This window comes from Electrona antarctica (assembly GCF_951216825.1).
Source record: "Electrona antarctica genome assembly, chromosome: 4".
Classification (NCBI taxonomy): domain Eukaryota; kingdom Metazoa; phylum Chordata; class Actinopteri; order Myctophiformes; family Myctophidae; genus Electrona; species Electrona antarctica.
Window position 1 is genome coordinate 48,700,799 of NC_136809.1, and position 23,884 is coordinate 48,724,682.

The 23,884-nt window shown below is 43.6% G+C and overlaps 1 protein-coding gene across 1 annotated transcript in view; it reads right to left on the minus strand.

The window, feature by feature from the left end:
- Positions 1 to 21,526, minus strand: part of s1pr5b (sphingosine-1-phosphate receptor 5b) — a 42,736-nt gene extending 21,210 nt beyond the window's left edge. The window contains exon 1 of the mRNA XM_079498750.1: positions 21,476 to 21,526. The gene's annotated coding sequence lies outside the window, so the exon portion shown is untranslated. The remainder of the gene's footprint in view (positions 1 to 21,475) is intronic.
- Between the last annotated feature and the right edge of the window lie 2,358 nt (positions 21,527 to 23,884).

The window sequence follows — 23,884 nt, forward strand, 5'->3', positions numbered from 1 at the left end:
GTTGACGATGGGAGGAAATCTGAGTCTAAGGAGCCAAACAACCCTCTAGGCAATTGAACACATTCCTTCGGTTCGATTCCACAAAGCAACGGTTCCATTACATACAGTGCATGCCTCTTCCTTCACCCTTGGTATCTACACCACATGATAACGTCAATTCACACGCTGTATATTCCTGAGTGTTAAAGTTGTGTAAACCATCATATTTAAGCCCCGGGGGTTTGAACGCAGGACTTCCGCCGTGTGAGACCAAACAGCTACCACTCAGGTAACCGTTTGGTCCAAAGCAGTATAGTGCATGGGGCTGTCGAGAGTTTGAAATAACCAATTGAGACAACCTCTCCAATTCCTGCCTATTATTAACCCACAATATACTGTATACCAAAATGTATTCTATTTACTTACATAATGGGGAAACTTTATATTATAACTTCGTCATAATTATGCAATTACCTTGCAAATGTAACCTCTGTAATGTAATTACTTTGTGAATCCATCAGCCAACTCTTTAGACTGCTTCAGACTGCAAGTTCAGACAGAACACCTATAAGTAGTAGGCTTCTTTAGCAGGTTGACACAATGGACCATCACCAGTGATATGCATCCAAGGTCGGCTATACCTATTGCTTCAAGCTGTGATACTCGATCGGCGTCGATCGGCAGGTTTTGTATAGCATCGTCAAACTACCAGGGGGCGGCATCCTGGATAACCCTATACCGTCAGCTCACCCCCCTGGACTCCAAAGGGTCCTTTTGGCTACATTTATATACCCTGCTCTGAGTTACAAATGAATACATTAATTATCGTTTTATTTCACTGTGTAGTGATTATACATGTACGTTTGATTTCTTTCCTACGGTATGAAACAGACACGTTTTGAATAACGATGAGTATGTGTGGCTGCGGCTTTCCATGCATTTTTGTCCTGCCATCGAAAGTGAACCAACGAGGAAGATTACATCTCCCTTCCATGTTTGTATATTTATCCAATCGTGACCCTTTGTTTATTTTGGTGAACGTTCAACTTCTCCCTAATTGCAGATGTGACGTTTAAATGGCCCTTAACTGGCTTAAAGACGTGGGCTTTGGTGACCCTACAAGTTTCCACAGGAAATAACTCCCATGTTAACTAGGGTGAGCAGGCTTTCACTGTTACCTTTGGCCCAAATGTGTGTGTGTGTGTGTGTGTGTGTGTGTGGTGCGTGCGTGCATACATGCGTGCGTGCGTGCATACTGTACTGTAACAGCTTTAATGGGCAGACAGGTACAGTATATGGAAGGTTCATTGTAAACTGCAATGCAGTTTTACAACAAAATATAAATTTAAATTTAGCACACACAAACACACACACACACACACACACACACACACACACACACACACACACACACACACACACACACACACACACACACACACACACACACACACACACACACACACACACACACACACACACACACACACACACACACACACAAAGTGGACTGGTTCGCATTGTAAGCGAACAACAAGAATGTTTTCGGTGTGGGACAAAGTTCAACGCTGAACTTTGACCTTATAGGCTTTCAGTCGTGCCTCCTGGGGGCTTATATTAAATCTTGGTTATATCCCCCCGCACCCAACTCCACCCCTAAACCCTTTATCCACATCCCCAAGTCGCAGCTTCAGAGCGATTGTTTTTATATGCACAAGCACTTGTTTTCCTAAATGTGACTCACTCCCATGACTCTTAATAAGGACTCCATTACGCTCTCCATTTAGACAAATTGAACTAGAATGCGTGAAGAGGTACCACAGTGGAATTCTACGTCCAAATATCTAATTGAACTAATGGCAACTCTGAGAGCTGTGTCTTATAACCCACTGACATGTTCCATTACCATATACCATTAGGAGCCCGCGTTCAAAAGCCAGCTTACGGAGTGACTGGCTCCAGATGTTCACCGTGGCACACAGGAGAGCGTTACAGGGGAGATGAAGTGCTGTGTTTTCTGTCATAGGAGAAGTAAGATAATATGGTCCCTAGTACTCCCTAGTGACTTTCTAATGTTGTTAAAACAATACATCTTGGGATGTTTTTTTTATCAGGCTGCCACTTATCGTGTAATCATCATGAGCAATGTGGTGGTTCTACGAACCGTCCAGACGATAGCAGCACCTCAGTGATTCTGTCACTCGGTTTACATTTCCGAGAAGAACGCGAGCGGTTCAATCCTGAAGAAGTGATTAGGTCGCATTTCAAGCGAAGGGATGGGGAAAATGTGGGCTTTGTTTGATTACTTCATGCATGATAGTTGCTATCCAGCTTAGATTTGTTTCTACTGTAACACTGTTGGACTCTTCTGTCAGGGTAGCTTATATCAGGGGTTCTCAACCTTTTTGGCCGGGGACCCCCAGAAATGCTTTGGCAATGTCTCGGGACCCCCGTCCCGCCCCCTCCCGACCCCCAATATAAATTGACTGCTACAATAACCTTAAACCATTTTGGGCGGGAACCCCTTTTGGTGTTTTAAGCATTGTTATAATTTAGCTATTGAAAAATAGCAGATCTACAAGCTCATAGCGCGCCACCGAGTGGCGCGCTATGAACTTGTAGGTCTGCTATTTTTGAAAAATCGTGAAAATAAATTTTTTTTTTAAAAACCCCTCGGGGTCGCGACCCCGAGGGGTCGCGACCCACGGGTTGAGAACCCCTGGCTTATACAGTATATGCCCATGCAGGTTCCCCCTGCAGGACCATCATGCTTTCAAACCTTTGCACGCTGGACTTTGAGTTGTGTGTCCTGGCGTGACATGATCATGATGTTTGTTTGTGCAGAAAACTTTCCATTGCCTCTAAAGAAAAACACAAACAGAAGTCCCTCTCCTTGATTGCAACTACAGTAGCAAATACTGGAACTTCTCCACCTAAATAAATAAGACAGCTGTGTTCTCTCTCTCTCTCTCTCCCTCTCCCTCTCCCTCTCCCTCTCCCTCTCCCTCTCCCTCTCCCTCTCCCTCTCCCTCTCTCTCCCTCTCCCTCTCTCTCTACCTCTCCCTCTCTCCCTCTCTCTCTCTCTCTCTCTCTCTCCTCTCTCTCCCTCTCTCTCTCTCTCCCCCTCCAAGTTTTGTAGCAAGATGGTGTTTTTTTTCAAACCCTTTCTCCTATGACTCATATTTGAAATGGAATGTTCCTCAGCATCCGGAGCCATTTCATACGCCAGTCAGTATTTGGTCTCCTATACTAACCTACAACCCCGGCAAAGTATCAGTATCAGTGTCGGTTACCTGACGGACAGGAAGGCATAATTCCTCTACCACGCCATGGGGAAAAGGGCAGAATAACAGAGCCAGTCATCTTTCTTTTTGGTTTCGTAACACTTTAAGACCCTTGCATTCCTTATTATTGTGCCAAACTTGACTTTTACAACAGTAGAACAACACCAGAATGCTGTGTCATCACGAAAGCTGTGCCAATCTAGAAGTTCATACTACAACTAAACAGTATGTCAGGCGATGTGGCTTTTATGAGCACCATCTCCTCATCTGTGCGTAGTTAATGTTGGTTGTGTTCTCTTGTGGTAGTGGTTTTTGTGGCTGATCTCTCCCAAACTAACTGCTCCTTAAGCAGTCAACTCAGCCATAAATCTTGATTTATTTTTCTCTCTTTTTTTTTAACAGATTTTCAATTAAAAGCAAAAAGGCTCTTAGCTTGAACGACTCTTAATTATGTCGCCACATCATAGCTTAAGTAGTGGATAATTGGGAGAAATGGCGTCAAGGGAGTTTTTAATGACGGAGGCTTTGGTATATATGGCTTACAGTTTGCGCCTAACAATGTAGATGTGGTTCACTTTTCTGCACCGTATGGCACTATGGTTAAAAAAAAAAACTGTGGCTGAGGTCTATCATTATTTCACCTATTCCTTTATCATTTATTTCCTCTCTTTCTCCCTAGCTCAACTCTCTCAAAAGGCAGATCTTAAGTTCACAGCCCCTCTCTCTCTCTCCCTCTCTCTCTCTCTCTCTGTGACAAGTGAAACATGCCACAGCTGATCCACAGACCTTCAGTAAGCAGACTGAAAAGTGAAAACACCATAAGACAACCAGACACAGCCAGCAAGCAGTAAACAAACAGTCATAACGGTAAACAACAGAAGCCTTGCCTGCTAAACAAGAGGCTTTATAAGTTTTCAACCAGTGCGCACAGAGCGAAACCTGCTGCACAGTAGATTTAGCTTCAAAACAGAGATCATTCCTAGCTTAAACATGCTGAATGTGTTCATGCTAAATGCCTTTGAAAAATGGGTTACAAAATCGTGGGATAAAAATTATAAGGAAAAAAATAAATGCCTTTGAAGTGTGTGCCGGGAGTGCATTATGCGTTCCTTCATACATTTGGACTATGACCGCATTCAACACAGTAACAGTTCCATGATCTTTAGCTTAAATTAGCAGCACTGTGAGTTGGGTCACTTTTAGTCACAATAAATATGTGATGGTCACTGTCAGATGGTCAATGGACAAGATAAAATGAAGAGTTGATCATCCACTATTGAAGATTTGATACATGAGCAGGCGAAAGCAAGAAAAAGCAAAAATAAATATAAAAAAAAGAGGAAGGAAAGGCAAAAAGCATTGGAGAGAGATTCTTAGTGCAGAGTAAATTACTCTACTTAAGGTTAAAACTAAGTTACATTTCTAATGTGCTAAATCCTTCCTTTAGCACACAAAAATAAAATTGGGATATAAATCTCGGTGGATAAACTATGTTACGGCTCTACAGAATCCACAGAATCTCTGCAGTGGATAATCGAGTGCTGCCACGAGGGGAAGGGAGAAGCTAGCTGACCCGCGAGCCAGTTGTCATAGGAGAATAGATGACGTTAGCAATGGTGGTCGTCTCGCTAGCTATAGTCCCACTACCCTGGATAAACAAACTCTCTGTTGTTCAGCTCTCCTCCTAGACAACTGGAGCCATTACAAGCCACCGCAGAAACCCACGGCTCCCCCTTATTAAATATTGCCTTCATCCATGGTCGTTTTCATAAGCTCCCCCCCCCCCCCCCTCCGCCTGTATCCCTCTCTATCCCTTTCTCCTTTCCCTCTCTCTTCTCCATTCCCATTTTCTGTGGGTTTTGGGGTTGGCGAGTGCAGGCGTCACTGAGATTGAGGCTCGCTAAGAGGGCCTTCTCTTAGGTCCTCCATTTATGCGGCTGTCTCTTTTTCTCTCTCGTTCCCTCTCTCTCTCTCGTCATGTTCCGACTCTTCGCTTTCTCACGATTGGGCGTTTTAAAGGGTTTTTTTGGGGGGGGGGGGGCAAAACCTCGCCATTTGAGCTGGAATGTTGTCGAGGAAACAATGAAAGAAAATGATTTTGAGAGAAAATACGGGAAGCCAAGATGTGTATGGAGTCCAGCCGGACTGACCTGCAGTGGAAAACCTGATTCATGTCTCATTGCCTCGCTGTCCGATGACAGACGGCATGCGCATGCAGACGACCTACAGGCAGACGACCTACAGGCAGACGACCTACAGGCTCACGACACGCCACATCCGCGCCGTGTTGCGAGCTTGTAGATCGGCTGTTTTAGGCCTGTGACACTGTCGTACGACGAAGCATACAGTATATCTAAGGCCGAAGCGTGAGCCAACCAGGGGAGAGTGTGGTTAGAGGGTGCGGTCCAGCAAGCATTCTGCAGGAACAGAGTGATTTACCTCACACAGACTTAAACCCACTGAATTCATACACACACACACACACACACACACACATGCCAACAATTGCATGTACAGTATACACTCATGGAAACGCAAATGCAAACAGATGTGTGCACACACACACACACACACACACACACACACACACACACACACACACACACACACACACACACACACACACACACACACACACACACACACACACACACACACACACACACACACACACACACACACACACACACACACACACACACACACACACACACGTAACTATGTGCATGGTGTGTGTGTGTGTGTGCGGGCACACATGCATATACATGCACACAGAATAGCCCAGTAGGAAATAGCCATAGTTGTAGTGAGACACTGAGCCTGCAACAACTTCAGAACTGCCGGCCTATGGGTGCAGGTTTCCCTCTCTGTTTGAACATCATTGGAGACAGTTAAAGAGATATGCATTGCTTTGATGCAAATCGGGGGGGGGAGAGATAAAAAAACAGCCATGCTGTGGGGGAGGATGACATATGTGGGGGCTAGAGTGGAGGGAGGGACACGCACGCACACACACACACACACACACACACACACACAGGCACGCACTGTGACGCACACACTTTCACGAGAGGGGTCTAAGGGAAAGGCCAGGACACCCAGATGGACCCCTGTAGACTTCAGTGGGAGGCGGTCTGAATGGGCCTTTGTTGATAACTGTGACGGATGATGTTTTCAGGAGTCGTAGATGGTATCTGCTCCGTGCGCAGACTGCGAGATGGGTCCACGGGAGATGGGCACCGTGCCACGGTCCATACATCACATCACACCAGCAGAGGGGAGTGTTAAAGTGAGACAATGACATGGCGACAGCACCAGGGGGGGGGGGGGGAGAGAGAGAGAGCGAGAGAGAGAGAGAGAGAGAGGAGGGGATGATAGAGAGAGATGACATAGCTGTAGGATAGTTTGTTTATAGTGACGTTGGGCCCTTACATGGGGCTTTCCACTGAGTACGGGGCGGCGGTGGCTCAGGGGTAGAGTGGCCGGATGGGAACTCCAAGGTTTCCAGTTCGAACCCGGGCTACCCCAGAGTTAGTGACGAAGTGTGAGCAAGACTCTGAACTTGCATGGTTTCAACCCCCATCGGTGTATGAATGTGTGCATGAACCAGGGTGAATGTAATGCACAATCTATGTAAAAAGCGCCTTGGAAAAAGGCGCTATATAAATTGACCATTTACAGTTTAAGAACCAATGGGCCCGATTTACTAAGCTGTAATATGTAACTCATATTTTGGGTGTAAAAGGAATTGACCAAACTTCCCATGCTAGTATTCTGGAAAAAGGCATTCTAATGACATACAGCAAGCTTTGGTCCCATGTAAGTGTGCATCCGAGCAGACTTCAGAAAGAGCGGCTCTCTCGCAAAATTCACCGTCAAAAAAAGAATACTGAATCAGACTACTAACGTGAGATGTTTTGGAAAATTCCTTTACACCCAAAATATGGTTGTAAACAGCTTAGTGAATTGGGCCCAATGTGCTCACCCACACCCTGTGATCTAAAAGCTCACAACACGTCGCATTGTGAGCTTGTAGATCAGCTATTTTCGCCCAATGTTCGCCTATTTTATGACATGCCCAGAACAGGGATGCTAGGATTCAAGTTGTCAAAACAATCCAACGTATCTCTCCTCATCTAGGTGGAGACTTCCCGTCCCATCAGACTCACAGCATAATGTTTCCACATATTAACATGTCTGGCAATTGATGACTTTGGATCATTATTCCTGATGGTTCTTTTATAGAAGTTGTTACACTTGAAGTTTCCATTAGGTGGAGCAGACAGACCCGAGTTCCCACAAATTATACCCCTGAGGTTCGTATAGGCTAGACCTTTTGTGGGTAAATGTTGGTATGTCTTTAAAGGCATGACCAATATTTGGATTGAATCTTGATCTCAATATGTGCCAGTGTCTTTTTTTACACTATCTATCAAACCTTTTGAAATGGGACTGAAGGTATACAACATTTAGTTAAACCTTCTCTGAACATTAATCTATTTTATGTATTATAACACCTTTCCATCAAACAATATCTATCCAGCATGTCTAATATTGTCTATCACAATCCTCCTTGCTCTCATTTATTGACTATAATGTACATTTGCTATGAATGAAACGACCCAGTTGGCCATAAGGGGCGAGTTCCAAAGACCACTTTTGGAGCTCGCCCTCCCTCCATTTGGCTGCACACGAAATGGACAATCGTGTTGTTTTAAAATATATAGAATATTCTTTTTTAAATGAGAATTTTTCTGAGGGCAGGATCAAATTGAATTTCATCTCATTTGAGTCGCTCTCCTCTCTGAGTGACTTTCAACAGTGAAGCAGCAACATGAAACTCACGGGTTAAAATGGGAATGGATGGGGGAGAGTGAAGGAGATATAGTCATACTGTATGGCGTCATAAGGGAGTGTAATTACTGTCAGCACGCAGCAGCATAAGGGGTTAAAATGGGAATGGATGGGGGAGAGTGAAGGAGATATAGTCATACTGTATGGCGTCATAAGGGAGTGTAATTACTGTCAGCACGCAGCAGCTCCTCCCACTCACTCTGCGGTTTCATGGGGATCATTAGGAACATTGTACAGGGAATTATTCAACACACTCACAGCTGGGCATTTCATCACTGCCGTTACAGTATAAGTGGCCTTCAATTGGCCACTGAACGAACCGACCCAGTGAGCTGGGAACTGCTCACTGTAAACCAGGGATGTCAAACTCAAATACACAGTGGGCCAAAATAAAGAAATCGGTCAAGGTCGAGGGCCGGACTGTGTTTCAACACATGGGCACCGCGGTCAAAAAAGTAAATGCATTTAAAACTGAAAATGCATTATTATTAAGCTCAGTTTCCTGTTCTATGATCCTCACCAAGCACTGATTTCATAGTATGTGATATGTGCATTGGCGGACATTGGCGGCCAGTTCTAATACTAATTAAATATCATTCCGTGGGCCAAAGATAATTCACTCACGGGCCTGATTTGGCCCCCGGGCCTTGAGTTTGACATATATGCTGTAAACAGTGACACAACTAGTTTCAGTTGGTTTAGACGTTAGATCACCGTTTCCCAAACAGTGGGTCGGCACCCACAAGCTCACAACGGGGCGCTTCACGCCCCGTTGTGAGCTTGTAGATCAGCTATTTTCACTAGTTTGGTTTTGGGCAAACGTGACCTATAATCTTTCTTTTGGGTCTCGACTTGAAAGGTTTGGGAACCACTCTACAAGCTCACAACGTGGCACGTTGCGATGCGTTGTGGGCTTGTAGGTCAGCATTTTTTAGCAAAGCAATGGTAACAGCAACAGGAACCAGCTGGATCGTGACGAGGTGTTAACCCACCCTGCGGGAATTACACGTGCAGAAGAGGTATATAATAACGAATTAATAATGAATTGCATTTTTATAGCACTTTTCCAAGTGCTCAAAGTGCTTTACAATGGTTCATTCATTCATACATTTGGAGGTGAAGCAGCAAACAGTTGACGCCAGCGTCCTCACTTCCCACATTCACACACCAGTGGGGGCAAGCTCGCACCAACCAACTCATTGGAGGCAATGTAGGGTTCAGTGTCTTGCCCAAGGAGTCAAGGACACTTTGACATGTGGACAGGAGGAGCCAGGATTCGAACATTGGACAACCTGCTCTACCTCCTGAGCCACAGGTCACTCACTCCATAACGTTATTTATATTAATGGTCTATACATCCACTTTCTTTAACATAATAGCCCTGGTGGTGACAAAATAAAATGTAATTGAACTAGAACAATGATGTCGTCATTGTCTGTCTGAGTAATAGTGGTGAACTCTATATACGGGTATGTCTGAGTCATAATGAACTCTATATATGGTTATGTCTGAGTCATATAGTGACAGTGGTCTGGCCGTGCACTCTCCCAGCCATTAACCAATACGTCCTAGTAACAACTAGGGATGTCCCGATACACTTTTTTCATTCCCGATCTGATCCAGATACCACAATTTCTGTGTTAGCCGATACCGATATGGAATACCAGTGTTGTGATCTCGTTCCTGAAGATGAATACAATACAATACAATACAATACAATACAATACAATACAATACAATACAATACAATACAATACAAAACACAAATTACAAACACATGTATTTGGTATTTGATGACATGCTTGCTGTAATGGTATTACAGAGAATAATGTCAATAAGAATAAACATAAAACTTCAGCTCAGGCAATTTTTAATTGACAGGGAGGGAGCCATGATGAAGGGGAGCGCTGTCCCAAAAATGAAACCCACCGCGAAAAGTGCTTCCCTGTGATGTAAGGTGAGGATGCACCTCAAGCGACATCTGTAATGGTTTCTTTCCATACAGGGAATTTCCACACTGTGGTGGTGGGCTACTATCAGACTAGTCTAAATTGTATATCTTCTGTTTCAGTGGAATGTGGAGCACACCACAACACACACGTACACACGTGCACACGCACGCTCTTACATGGAACACACACACCCTTCTGTTTCTGTGAGAGATAAAAAGACTCATCTTGTGGGTTTTAATTAAGAACCACACAGGCTAATGTTTTTGGCGTGAGCACATTGCTCAACCCTAGATTTGTCAGACATTCTCTGTGGCTAAACTTCCAGTAAGGATGCAGCCATTACTGTCGATCTTCTTTATCCCATGAGTATCAACTCCTTTGCTTGTCTGTGTTTACTGTGTTGCTGATTTGCTGTACACGTGTGTGTGTGTGTGTGTGTGTGTGTGTGTGTGTGTGTGTGTGTGTGTGTGTGTGTGTGTGTGTGTGTGCGCGCGTATGCGTGTAGCCTACTTGTCTACTAGTGCAGTACTTGTGAAGTATAGCAGAATTTGAGAAATAAACGATAATTGTGAGAACAATTTTCTGATGGGTTGTTGCGAGCCCTCAGATTGATGGTCCAGGTGCGCAACCATAGCTCAGCTGGGCTTTAGGTTTAAAAACGACAAAAGATAATGGTCATAATTGCATTTATAAAATTGTCCCGACTCCTAAGACTTTAATGTCCTCACAAGTATAGTAATACCACCGTGTGTGTGTGTGTGTGTGTGTGTGTGTGTGTGTGTGTGTGTGCGTGTGCGTGTCTATGTATAGTATGTGGGTTTTATGGGTACAGTATGTTAACATATATTTTGGTGTCTGACATGATGTCACCTGCCCCGAGGTGCTGTGTTATAGACCAGGGGGCGGAGGTGCAGACCAGGGGGCTGCATGGGGGTGAGGTAAGCCAGCTCGCTGGGATAATTAAAGGATCCACATCATGTGTGCATGTGGGTATCTGTGCAGCTGTGCCAGCCACACACATTTCTGACAGTCAGTCTATACAGTATGTGTAAATACTTGTTTGCGCGCGTGTGTGTGTGTGTCCTGGAATGATGACTAAACCTGCATTGTCAACTTTGCCTGTCTGGCTCAGGCTTGCAATGACACACACACACACACAAACAGTGGTTGCAGTCTGGGACACTTGCTCCGCGCGTGCAGCAGCGCACAACACACACACCCTTCAGCAGGTACACACACACACACACACACACACACACACACACACACACACACACACACACACACACACACACACACACACACACACACACACACACACACACACACACACACACACACACACACACACACACACACACACACACACACACACACACACACACACACACACACACACACACACACACACACACACACACACACACACACACCTGTTCATAGCGCGTCACCTCCTGTGCTGTCTGGTTTTGGGTTTAGTGCCTTTATGACAGGAACTGAAGAGTTACCTTGCTGTCTGTGCGACACCTACTTTAACCACATTTACTTCATTGACCAGAGCTGGATCCCCCAGGGGTCTATACTACTCTTTTGTCATCGTTGGAACAAGATTTTGTCCATGCTGTATGGATGTGGTACCATAGGAGCGACAATGGGCGAAGGTTGATCGAAATACCAATTCTCCTACATTCTCAAATTGTAAATTAAAAGCAATGCAGATATTTAACAATTCTTAAATTCTTGAGAGTGTGAAATGAAACCAAATGTACCCGTTTCATTTTACGCTCTCAAGAGCACCAACCCCCTTTTGGTGTTTTAATGTTGTATGTGCATTATGTTGTACTTTAGCTATTGAATAACAGCAGATCTACACGCTCGTTATGAGCTTGTAGATCTGCTATTTTTGAAAAATCTTGAAAATGTGGCGCAAATCCTTGAATATATATTCCAGGCATCCCTGGATATTTTCAGATGGGGTCGGCGGCCAATTACATATATTTTGGGTGTCCTTGACATGAAAATGTTTGAGAATGACTGAAATAGAAACATGGGTTTTTCAGAAAGAGATTTGTCAGGATTTAGAAGGAATTTGTAGAATCGTCCTCAGGTCTAAAATGGGTTTTAAAGACCGGACCACTGGTTGAAAACCACTGCTCTAAATAGATTCTTACATGCTCACAATGTGTCTTGTCGAGATATGTTGTGAGCTTGCAGATTGGATTGTTTTGCCTAATGTCTCCGGCTATTTTGGGCAATTGTTATGCCTGTTATCTCTATGTGTATTTATCTATGCCGTAGGTCTACTTTTTTTGTCCGAGGCAGTTTCTCTCTCTCTCTCTCTCCGTGCGTGCGTGCGTGGGTGGGTGCGTGGGTGCGTGTATCAAAACGGGAAACCCCACAGCAGTAACTCAGGGTGACAGCAGCCGGGGTGATATGCCCCACAGCAGTAACTCAGGGTGACAGCAGCCGGGGTGATATGCCCCGGGTAGATACAGCAGCCAGGGGAAGAAAGGGGCCTGGGCTGCATGGCTATCCTGCTGTTCCAGGAACCACCACATCAGGCCGTTCAACCGCTATACTCGCCTCTTTATCAACATCCTCCTGTACTGTTTGCCAGTTTGTGTGTGTGTGTGTGTGTGTGTGTGTGTGTGCACCGTGCGTGCGTGCATGTGTGTGTGTTAGGGCTGTCACTCACGATTATGAAATTGTACTTGACGATTGTCAGTCAAATAATTGCACTATTTAATTGTGTTTCTGCCATTAAACATTATAGAGAGGGTATTCGCGTGACATCATCATCATCATACCCGGAAGTTATGCAGGAACGCCTACCGAGGGACAAAAATCTACTTTCTGGCCTTTACAGCCATTTCTGGCTTTTAGGCTTCGTAAAAAAAGTTGCACATGGCAGATATGACAAAAAACATATTTAATAATTACTTTATTATTAAAGCGTGTCACAATGCGACACCAATATGAGCTTGTAGATCTGTTCCACTATTTTGGACGTTTTTGAAAATATATTGACATTTCAAATTCTTTTAAATGTTTTTTTTGTGGCTTTCGCCTTTATTTTATATTTTTTATGGAGGGACAGACAGTAGGCTGACAGGAAATGGGGAGAGAGATGGGGGGAAGACATGCAGCAAAGGCCGTCGGGATCGGGAGTCGACCCCGCGGCACACTGCCAGACTGGATTACCAGCCAAGGTGCCTGGACCGCTGAGCCACGGCCCAGGCCGACATTTCAAATTCTAACATGGAAATGATTATGACGATTATATCGATTATTCAAAAACATATTGCCGTTAGGTGATTATGACATGATTGTGACAGGCCTAGTGTGCGTGCGTGTGTCTGTGTGCACGCAATGCATGTGTGTAGATGTGTGTGCCAACTGTGCATGCATGTGAAGGCACACATGGACGAAGGGGCACACTGTGGTCATTTGGAATGGTACAGCGTAATCTTAAAAAGGAATTGTGTCATACTATATCAAAAGTCATAATGACTAGAGGCTGTGGAAATGCCAGAGAATAGCTTTGGCTGCAGGATAGTGAATGCCACGATAAGAATGCCCGCCTGGCACAGTTACGATTTCTACACAATGGATACATTCATATCATTGTACTATTTATCATTGTAGTTGTTCACTTGCTTAGCAAATAATCCTCTTTTAGGAATACTTTGTTATAGCTTGCATACAGTAGGTATACTATGAACACATGCTCTTTGTCACACGCATGTAGTTTGTAGTACCAGCTCAAATAGTTATGCCGTTTCACGGCGATTTTGCATTAGATGAGTTTTCGGATCTGTTTATTGGCCCAAGTAGGCTCTAGCTCGCTAGTAGGGTCTCTTATCCATCCCCTTGTAAATCTATCCGGTCATAATCCTCTTCCAGTCTGCTCCAAAACCCCAGAGACGTAAATGGAATCTCAGCAGGAGCAGAAAAATGCCAGACCACAGAATGAAGGCTTTGTTTAAGTCCGTTGGTTCAATCTTAAATCATTTGTAACGCTTTCCCAGCTTACGTAGATTAATCTTTTTGCATGGGTTCAGTTGAAATAGATCTTTAAGAACATACAATAGTGTCGGAGAGGGCTTAGATGAAATCTGATGTGCAGAGGGTAACAATCTATAATAGGTTTAAGCAGAGACCTCTTTCAGTCTAGGCCTCACAGTAGGCCTATAGGTTTACTACAAGCTCTTTAAATCAACTTACTGAGGAATTGCTTTCAGGGCCGTCAGATAATTATACAGTATCATCTTCAAATTGATTATCTGCAGGAATTCAGACTGGGACTCATTTCACTTGTAGCCTGTAGAGTAGACTTGGTACTATATAAGTTACTGTATCAACACAGGCATCAACATTTTCCTTTTCTTAGAGGAGTGAAGGATTATTTTTCAGTGCTAGTCAGGGATAATAGTCATAAACCATATATCTTCGCTGCCCAGCAGAAACTAAGTAACTACATTTTTTCCACCATAAATCAGTGCTATTGAATAATCTATGTGTTGGTTAACAAAATATTGAACGAATGAAAAGTATTAAAAGGTGCCTCTGACTGAGTCTGACAAAATCAGCTAACTCCATTGGACCCTCAAACGGACTGCTAAAGAAGCCAACTCCAACCCCTCTCATGCAAGTCTACCGTACGGTACCGGACTATATAATATAAAGTCACAATGCCAACTTTTATGAGGCAATATTGCTTTGTTTTAAAAAATATTAAGTTTTGTTCATTTCCTGAAAAAAAACATTATTTTTGTATTTCCTGAGAAATGAACATTTTGGATCTAGCTGTTATTTTTGGCCGACAGCAGAGATATATTTTATTTGACAAAAACAAAACCCTGGGAAGGATTTCCTTGCTGTACGCTTACACAATAAAAATAAATGAAAAAAACCTCTTTGAGAATGTACGGTAACAGCATAGATTAGGATCTAGCGAGTCTGTGTTGAATGGGTCTGTACTAGTGCAGCTGTGATGTGTTTGTGTCACTATCATAGACATATCCCAGACAGGCAGACCATGCCCTGAGCTGTTATCACCTCTGCTATGCAGTGATAAAGCCAGGAGCTCCAGACAAATACTGTGCCCACTTGGGGAGGTACAGGTATAGGGGATGACAGCCACACAACATGCTACACACAACCCTTGACAAACGCACAACTTAGTGTACGCGCGCACGCACGCACGCACGCACGCACACACACACACACACACACACACACACACACACACACACACACACACACACACACACACACACACACACACACACACACACACACACACACACACACACACACACACACACACACACACACACACACACACACACACACACACACACACACACACACACACACACACACACACACACACACACACACACAATACAGTGCAATTTAGGCTGATGGCAAAACTAGTTTAGGAGACAAACATAAACAAGAATAATTCTGCAGTGCTTGGGGTACGATAATGGCAGTGGTTTCAAGTAAGTACATTTACTTAAATACCTATTTTAGAGGGTTTTTTTTTTTTACTTTACTTGAGTATTTCCAATTTTCAATACATTTACTTCTACTCATTATTTGAAGACTTGAGTTACTAGTTACTTTGTAGATTTAGATTATTATGACAAGAACTAAAAAACATTGCATGGATGCACGTATCCTCAGTGATGTATCCCAAGGTCCTCTGGGTTTCGGGTCATCACTCTTCACTCGGGTGACCCAGGCGGGGTGATCAAGACCTTACGTCCCAGTAGCTACCCTCGATCAGTCCCATTAGGGAAAAACCAGGGACACACAATCCGCTGCTCCAGAACTACTCTGCCGGTACTGGGCGGGCGTGGAGGGACTAGGCACTGTGGGTTGACTCCTGCATGGCCGGGCACCTCCTATGCCTCACCAGATCCACTCCTGCTCTCACCAGGTGCAGCCAGGACCTGTGCGTTGCACCAGATTCCCAGCACCAGACACTTCATTCGAGAGTGGTGGATTCTGCATGCTCCACTTGCGGCTTGAATGGCCCTCCTAAAGTAGCCTGGCTAATAAGCCAGACCGAATAAGCCATTGGCAAAAAGAAAAAGCCTGCCGGCACGACAGTGTGATTTGAGTCTGGCTTATTAGCCAGGCTACTCCTAAAGGCCCTCACGTGGGTTTTTTGGGCTTCCTCCTCACGGCGGACACAGGCTGGGGCGCTAACTCACAGATTTCTCCTTCGGGAGACAAAAATAAAGAAACCTTGAACCTTGTGGATTCACGACTTGAGTTATATTATATTGTCTAAGAAGGCTACAGACAAAGGTATGGTAAAAGAAAAAAAAGTAAACGAAAAAAAAGTATAGCCAAGACTCAAGACATTCTGTGGAATGTAAAGGAGTTTAAAATGATCGAGAACATGCACTGTTTTCTCAAATCTACTTATGCAATCAAATAATAAAAGTCAAACCATGCACCCTGGGAGATAAGTTTCCTGTCTCAGGCTCCTTCGAGCAATTTTGGTCTGTAAGCCAGCAGTGCTGATAACATTGTTTAGACTGGCTATCTCTTGGCGAGGACGTGTCTGTCTGTCCAATTCATTAAGACAAGTTGTCTTTGTGTTTTGTTTTGCTGATGAGGTGCATGAGGGATGGATGGGTTCTTCTGAGGAGAAAGCCAACTGGAACTTGCCAGCCAAAATGTACCTACTTTGTCACTTTCAAGTAACTAACGACAGACACGGTGTAATAATGATCCCAACTGAGCATTTTCCGGGCTATTAAGACGTCTAAAATGCTTCTAAACGGTCGTCTAAAACCATGTTAAAACTGGTCTAAAGTTTTTTTCAACGTCTAGGCTAACAACGTCATTTCAACAGCTATATATAGACGGTCTATAGACGCTTAAAAAACAGATCAAATATAGAAGGTCTATGTATAGACTAAAAAAAACAGCAAAAAAAACTTTTAGACCAGTTATAACACGGGCCACACGGCCGACTATGGCTCACTGGGATTCACGTGGCAGGCCTACGACGTCAGTCGTCTATGGCCTTTCTATGACTGTAATGATTCCCCATTCGGGCAATTGGTTTCAGCCTGATGATCAAAGCGCCAATGACCTCCATTATGAAATTAAAATTAAACATCAAAAGAATATAAAACATAAGTGGGAAAGAATGTGTGGAGGTACTTCTTTAGTTTGGCCCTCCCGGCATGCGTGTACAAGACCTTTGGTATTTATCGCTCCATCACTATATGCAGGATTAGCTCCAGACAACACACAACAAACAAAGAGTGAGACTGAGACCTAATACACGGATAGCTTCCTACAGAGCCATGAAATTGGCACAGGTACCCAAATCATACTTATGACATATAGGCCTATACAACCTTTGTAAGTTGTGGTCATAGCAGGGCACGCTGACCGCTGACCAGCCTGCGTGTGGGCCTAATGGCGTCAAGTAACGCGGCTGGGTCGTAGGATGAAATATAAATTGTGCAAGGTGCCCAGTTTATACTTCCTTGTACGACCGCAGAGCCACTTGCCAAAAATAACTGATTCTCAATTAAAGGACACAGAGGTGAGAGACGCGTGGAGCAGCCTATGCCAGTATAAGCAAGAAAGGATATATTAACTTGGACTCGGTAAACACTGACCTCATCTTTAAGCCCTGTGAGGGAAGCTGAGGTCATACAAGTTAAAAAATGGATAGATAAAGGTTCGAGACCATCAAGCAAATAAAAACCCTGTGATTAATTGAAAAGTCAGCAACACTCGACATGTTACCATAAATGGAACATATTCCGTTCATCGAGAGTTTCTTTATCAGTTTGTCTCAACATTCTAATTGGGTGTACATTACAAACTACAGGAAAGCACGAGACGTAAGTTAACTTTCTCTACATTTTGAACAGTGAGGCACCTTCATCAATAATTCCCTTTTACTGCAAGTTCCTACCATTGAAGTATAGGTCTTTTGTTCCTCTTGCATGTCTGGATACTGAAGCAGAGAAACATAGCTGTGGCTTGGAAAGGAAGAGGCCATTATCCTTTGTGAATTGGGCATGAAGATAGACGTTCAAAAAGAGGAGAAAAAAAAGAAATGCAGGAAAGGGAGACAGAGTGGACCGCACAAGAACAGAGACGGGTGTGAGGGAGTTTGTTGCTATGTGAAGCATTAACATTCACTTAAAGCCAAGTTGGCAGATGAAGGCCTGTAGCCCAGAACCTGTATATGTTGGTTTAGCTGTGTGTGTGTGTGTGACTGTGTGTGTACACGCACATGCGTGTGTGCGTGCATGTGTGTGCGACTGTGCATGTGTGCGTGCGTGCTCGTGTTTTCCTGGTAGTTTGGAAAATGTTAGTTTTCGGCTGTATGCTACAATAGATGGGAGGAATTTAGGCACTTCCCGTCTGTTTGCATTTATACTTTAGTTTTTCTTTTTTTTTTTTAAATACGTGTTGTAAGAATCAAAGGAAATAATTGTATGAACACGTGTTTATGAAGAGATATGCTAGTAAAAAACATCTTTCATTGAAACACTTGACGTTGAAACATGAAGAAAATATATGACCGCAATGAAAAAGCTGCACTCGGCGGCCTACTGATTCAAAGAGGCGCGTCTACCATTGTAGCGAACGCTCTCTCCCCAGAGAGAATGTCTATTCAAGTCTTCCACAGGGGCTCTGTGGGGAATTCGGAGGGTCAACTGCAGTCACCCAGTGAGTGCCCCGGCAGAGAAACCAGTCAGGGCCTACATTCATCTCGCATACAATGTTACACTTGTAAGCATACGTGCACTCATTTGCACGAGCATATACTCAAATACACTGATATTTGCGTGCACGCACGCACGCATGCACGCAACACACACAGACACGCACGCACAGTCACACACACAATGTCTTTCCCCCAGCACGTCATCATCCTCACTTTTCAACACAGCAGAGAGGCCTTAAGCAGATCCCCTCCCCTCAAGGGGCCTATCAATCATCCTGCTGTCATGAGTTGGCCCAGGATCATGACTCTTCCAGATTGTCAGCGGTTCCCAGGTAAAAATGTATACGATTGAGAGATCAGCATTTCAACGTGCATGTTTGATGGCTGTATTGTAATGTGTCTAAATGTAATGGGTTGACAGTAGACAGGTCTACTACCCCGGGGTACCCCCTTATTTTGGGCGTTTCCTTATAGGGTTGGGTTTCAAAAACAATCTTCAGAGATTTTTGAAGGTTATATATAGGTCGAATATAAGTTGTTAAATTAAATATCAGTTTCTTCAATGTATTACAATGTGTTATTCCTCACTTTAGAAAAATGTATATTCACACATTCAGTTCTTTTGTTTTCTTTTCACAAACAACAAAGAAAACTGTATTGGACTAGACCTATCACTTCCTTGGTGTGTATATTTGTTTACTCCTGATTGGTTGCACCCCTGTGACCTACCTTGTCTGTGGCCTCTTTCTGTGACCTTTCTCTCTCCAGTGTCAAAGGTCAACAGTCAGGGGCTAACACTGTCTATCACTACCTAGACAAGAGCAGTAGCTCACCACAAAGCCAAAGCCAAGCCAAGCAGACATCAAAACAAAACAAACACCAGTGCGACTGGTTGCCGGGCTGTTTGTAAGTGTTGTGTGTTAAAAAGGTTATTAAACACAAACAGCTCACCAAACCCCTGGGCTCAATAAGCATCATATAGTTAGTACATATGTTTTTACAACGTTTGACATGCAATACTGCAATTGTATAAACATAAAGAGGCTTATGTAAGACGCTATATCTTCCTCATAACAATCCAATTGACGAGTCAGTCAGTGGGGCCAATCCTGCTACATGAGCGAGATTAAGTCAGTTATTGGTTATATATTATATAACCAATAACTGACTTAATCTCGCTCATGTAGCAGTTTTTTCTTTTGATAATTTGTATTTATTTCATTTATATCAATGCCTGGCAAAATTCAAATAGATTTTCTTTAATATCGCCTGTATTGCATCCCGAAGAAATTGCGAAAGTAGCCGATCTACAAGCACACAACAAGTCACATCGTGACCCATTGAGAGTTTATTTTCTTTTTGAAGGGCCCTCCAATGCATGCCTTTACTTGGCTGCCATGTGACGATATGGCAGCCAGGTGTGACTTATTAAATAATCATTCATGATTAATCGTTATTTGAGGAAAACGTTTGAAATAAGAGTGATATTGATTTGAAGGCATATCGCCCAGCCCTACGAGTCAGCAATGATCAATGTATTCAGTATGGACCAGCTCACAGCTCTTTTATCTTGACAACAATTCCCACACAATTAGAGCATGTAAGGGCATAGGGTTACTCTGTAACCTGTTCATAATTAGTTTACCCAAAGCTGCTTGAATGAGTCATCTGAGAGAAAGTAGTCATGAAGCTGCTTGTTACTATTCTGCAATGACACCCACAACCACGATCATATGATACGCTGTGTTCAAACCTGCCCTGTTGTCGGTACACTCTCATGAAGGTCAGGGGCAATAATATAGGATAATGGTCGATAATATGATTGATCGATTGAGATAGATAGATAGATAGATAGATAGATAGGCACTGGGCTCCATTACTAACATGTGTCCACATAACATGTGTCCAACAGACTGACAGAAAAATAAATAACTCATATAAAACTGCTGCCATACACATGAGTAGCCAGTAAGCATATTAAATGTGACAATACGTCTGAATGATGTTACTATAAAACGGCAATAGGGGACAGGTCAATGACTCGGGAGCACTACTAAACATAGGGATCACACACACACACACACACACACACACACACACACACACACACACACACACACACACACACACACACACACACACACACACACACACACACACACACACACACACACACACACACACACACACACACACACACACACACACACACACACACACACACACACACACACACACACACACACACACACACCCCCCTTCGCTTTAATTGTCTGTGCGAGTGTATGTGTGTGAATTTAGGGCATGCTATACACTGTGTAAGCAAATCTGGAAATCAAATCAATACAGCACCGAACCAAAACTCCGGATCTACCAAAGCTGCGTACTATCAAAACTGCTATACGGTGCAGACTGCTGGAAAACCACAGAAAACTACGTCCATAAATTATCCACTTTCCATACAGTACAATAAGTACATCATGCATGCGCAAACTCCTGCGTATATTCTGGCCCAAGATCATCTCGAACAATAACCTCCTCAACATCACCCAACAAGACAACATGCACAGTATAATCGATAAACGTAGATGGACCTGGATTGGCCATGTGCTCAGAATGGACATCAACGCGATCCCAAGAGTCACATTACACTGGACACCAGAATGAGGAAGAATTATACTACTTACTTACGCCTACTACCCCTTCTGGGGCATAGGCCGTCAACAAGCGATCTCCAGGCATCTCTGTCTTGGGCTGTTCTCTCCAGCTGGTTCCAGGTCATCTCTGTCTTGGGCTGTTCTCTCCAGCTGGTTCCACGTCATCTCTGTCTTGGGCTGTTCTCTCCAGCTGGTTCCAGGTCATCTCTGTCTTGGGCTGTTCTCTCCAGCTGGTTCCAGGTCATCTCTGTCTTGGACTGTTCTCTCCAGCTGGTTCCAGGTCATCTCTGTCTTGGGCTGTTCTCTCCAGCTGGTTCCAGGTCATCTGTCTTGGGCTGTTCTCTCCAGCTGGTTCCAGGTCATCTCTGTCTTGAGCTGTTCTCTCCAGCTGGTTCCAGGTCATCTTCATGGTCTTGGTGTCTGCCTCCAGGTCTCTGCGCCAGGTGTTTCTTGGGCGAGAGAGGAAGAAAGGGAGGCCTAAAATGACATGGTGTAGGAGGACCGAGAAGGAGCTTCAGCAACAAAATCAGAGATGAGGGTCCATAGAGAAGATGGCCAAAGACAGATGCAAGTGGAGGAACTTTGTTGCTGTCCTATGCGCCAGCCGGCGTAATGGGGATAAGTAAAGTAAAAGTAAGTAAATACACTGTGTAACCATGAATATAGCAGGGAGGTACAAAGACCTTGACTCAGACCAAATATATACATTTACATTTTATGGGTTTCCACAGGGGAGGAAGTCAATCCAGCCATATTGGAGTGGCTATAGTATACCATACATTTTGACCCCAACTCTAAAGCTGTCTTGGGGCCCAGAGCACAAATCATTATGAGACACCAAGGACTTAAACAAATACACTGTACCACTTACCTCTCAGGATGAGATCAACAGTCATTTTAGAGTCACTCAGACCCCATAAATTACATCTCACATGTCCTCTGCAGGGGTTTAGTACTTTGTGAGAGCTCAGGTGATGTGTTTGATGGGTTTTTCTTTTTCCCCTATCCCAGTGGAGTGTCCATGTTGGAAAGGAAAATCTGTTCGTTTTCTCTCTCTCTGCGGGTGAACATGCATGTCCCATGTGTGGATGAGACATTTTCTGAGAGAGAGAGAGAGAGAGAGAGAGAGAGAGAGAGAGAGACTATTAGTGAATGCAAAAATATTGAAATAGGCCTTGCTGTCAACTTTCAAAAGTCTAAGCTTAGCTAACGTCTCCTATATGGATGTATAACTATATCTCTGACAGAAAATGCACAATCTTTTTATAGTTTCACAAGATGGTGTTAAAGGACCACTTCACCACTTTTCAACATCTCTTCATATAATTGGTCCTCACTAATGTTCATGATAAAACACCACCATTTTTTCCTACTCAGTCTGTGTCTCATAGGAGGGCTTTGGGCAGTTCGGACACCCGTCCACCAGTGACATCATCATTAGGCATATTTTTTTTTTTAAACAAGATTTGTTTTAAAATATATTTAGATTTGTATTATCGTGAGAACGATGGCTTCAACTTTTGCATTGCAACTTTTCAGGAAAAGAAAGCCTGCCGTTTCTATTAGCTTGGATTCACCATGGATGATGTCACTGGTGGACGGGTTTCTGAACTGCCCACAGCCTTCCTATGAGACACAGACTGAGTAGGAAATAAAATTGGTATTTTATCATGGACATTAGTTAGGACCAATTATAGGAAGAGATGTTGAAAAGTGGTGAAGTGGTCCTTTAATGTAACACAGCTGTTTACACCTTTATTTTATTCCTATTTATATTCAATATTTATTTGTACATAGGCTACATTGTTTTATCTTGATTGTTTTGTTCCACTTTTGCTCTGGCAATGTAAACGTATGTTTTCTCATGCCAATAAAGCTCCTTTGAATTGAATTGAATTGAATAGAAGAGAGAGAGAGGGGGGGGGGGGCACATCGATATTTTAACAGTTTAAAACAATTGTATTAAAATGATTAAAATCAGCCTACGATTTTGACCCTCGTAGATGTATTTTATGGATTTTTACATTTTCATCGAGTCTTAATTTCCCTGAGGGGGGAGAACGGCACCAGCTTCCCCGTTAGAGCTCCGAAAATGTACGAATGCAAAATATACGGTGCTTACCCTGATGCTCAAAATGTTAGAGATGCCCTCGAGGTGCGTGTGCAATATATTAGTCCGTAGTTTTCAATAAAGAAGTGTTTCTATCCCGTTTGTGGCCGAACGCCATTTTCCCATTCCACCACCTCATTTACTTCCCGTTTACGTTGAGCCGTAATTCCGGCTTTCACCGGATGCGGCCCCTTTGGGAACTTCCGAAAGAATCGGCCACAAATAAAAGTTTATTTATTGTAAGTAAAAATGTATTTGGTTTTCAGCCTTGCACATTGAATTGAATTGCAGCAAAAATATTCGCCATTTTTAGATTTACGTTTTTACAT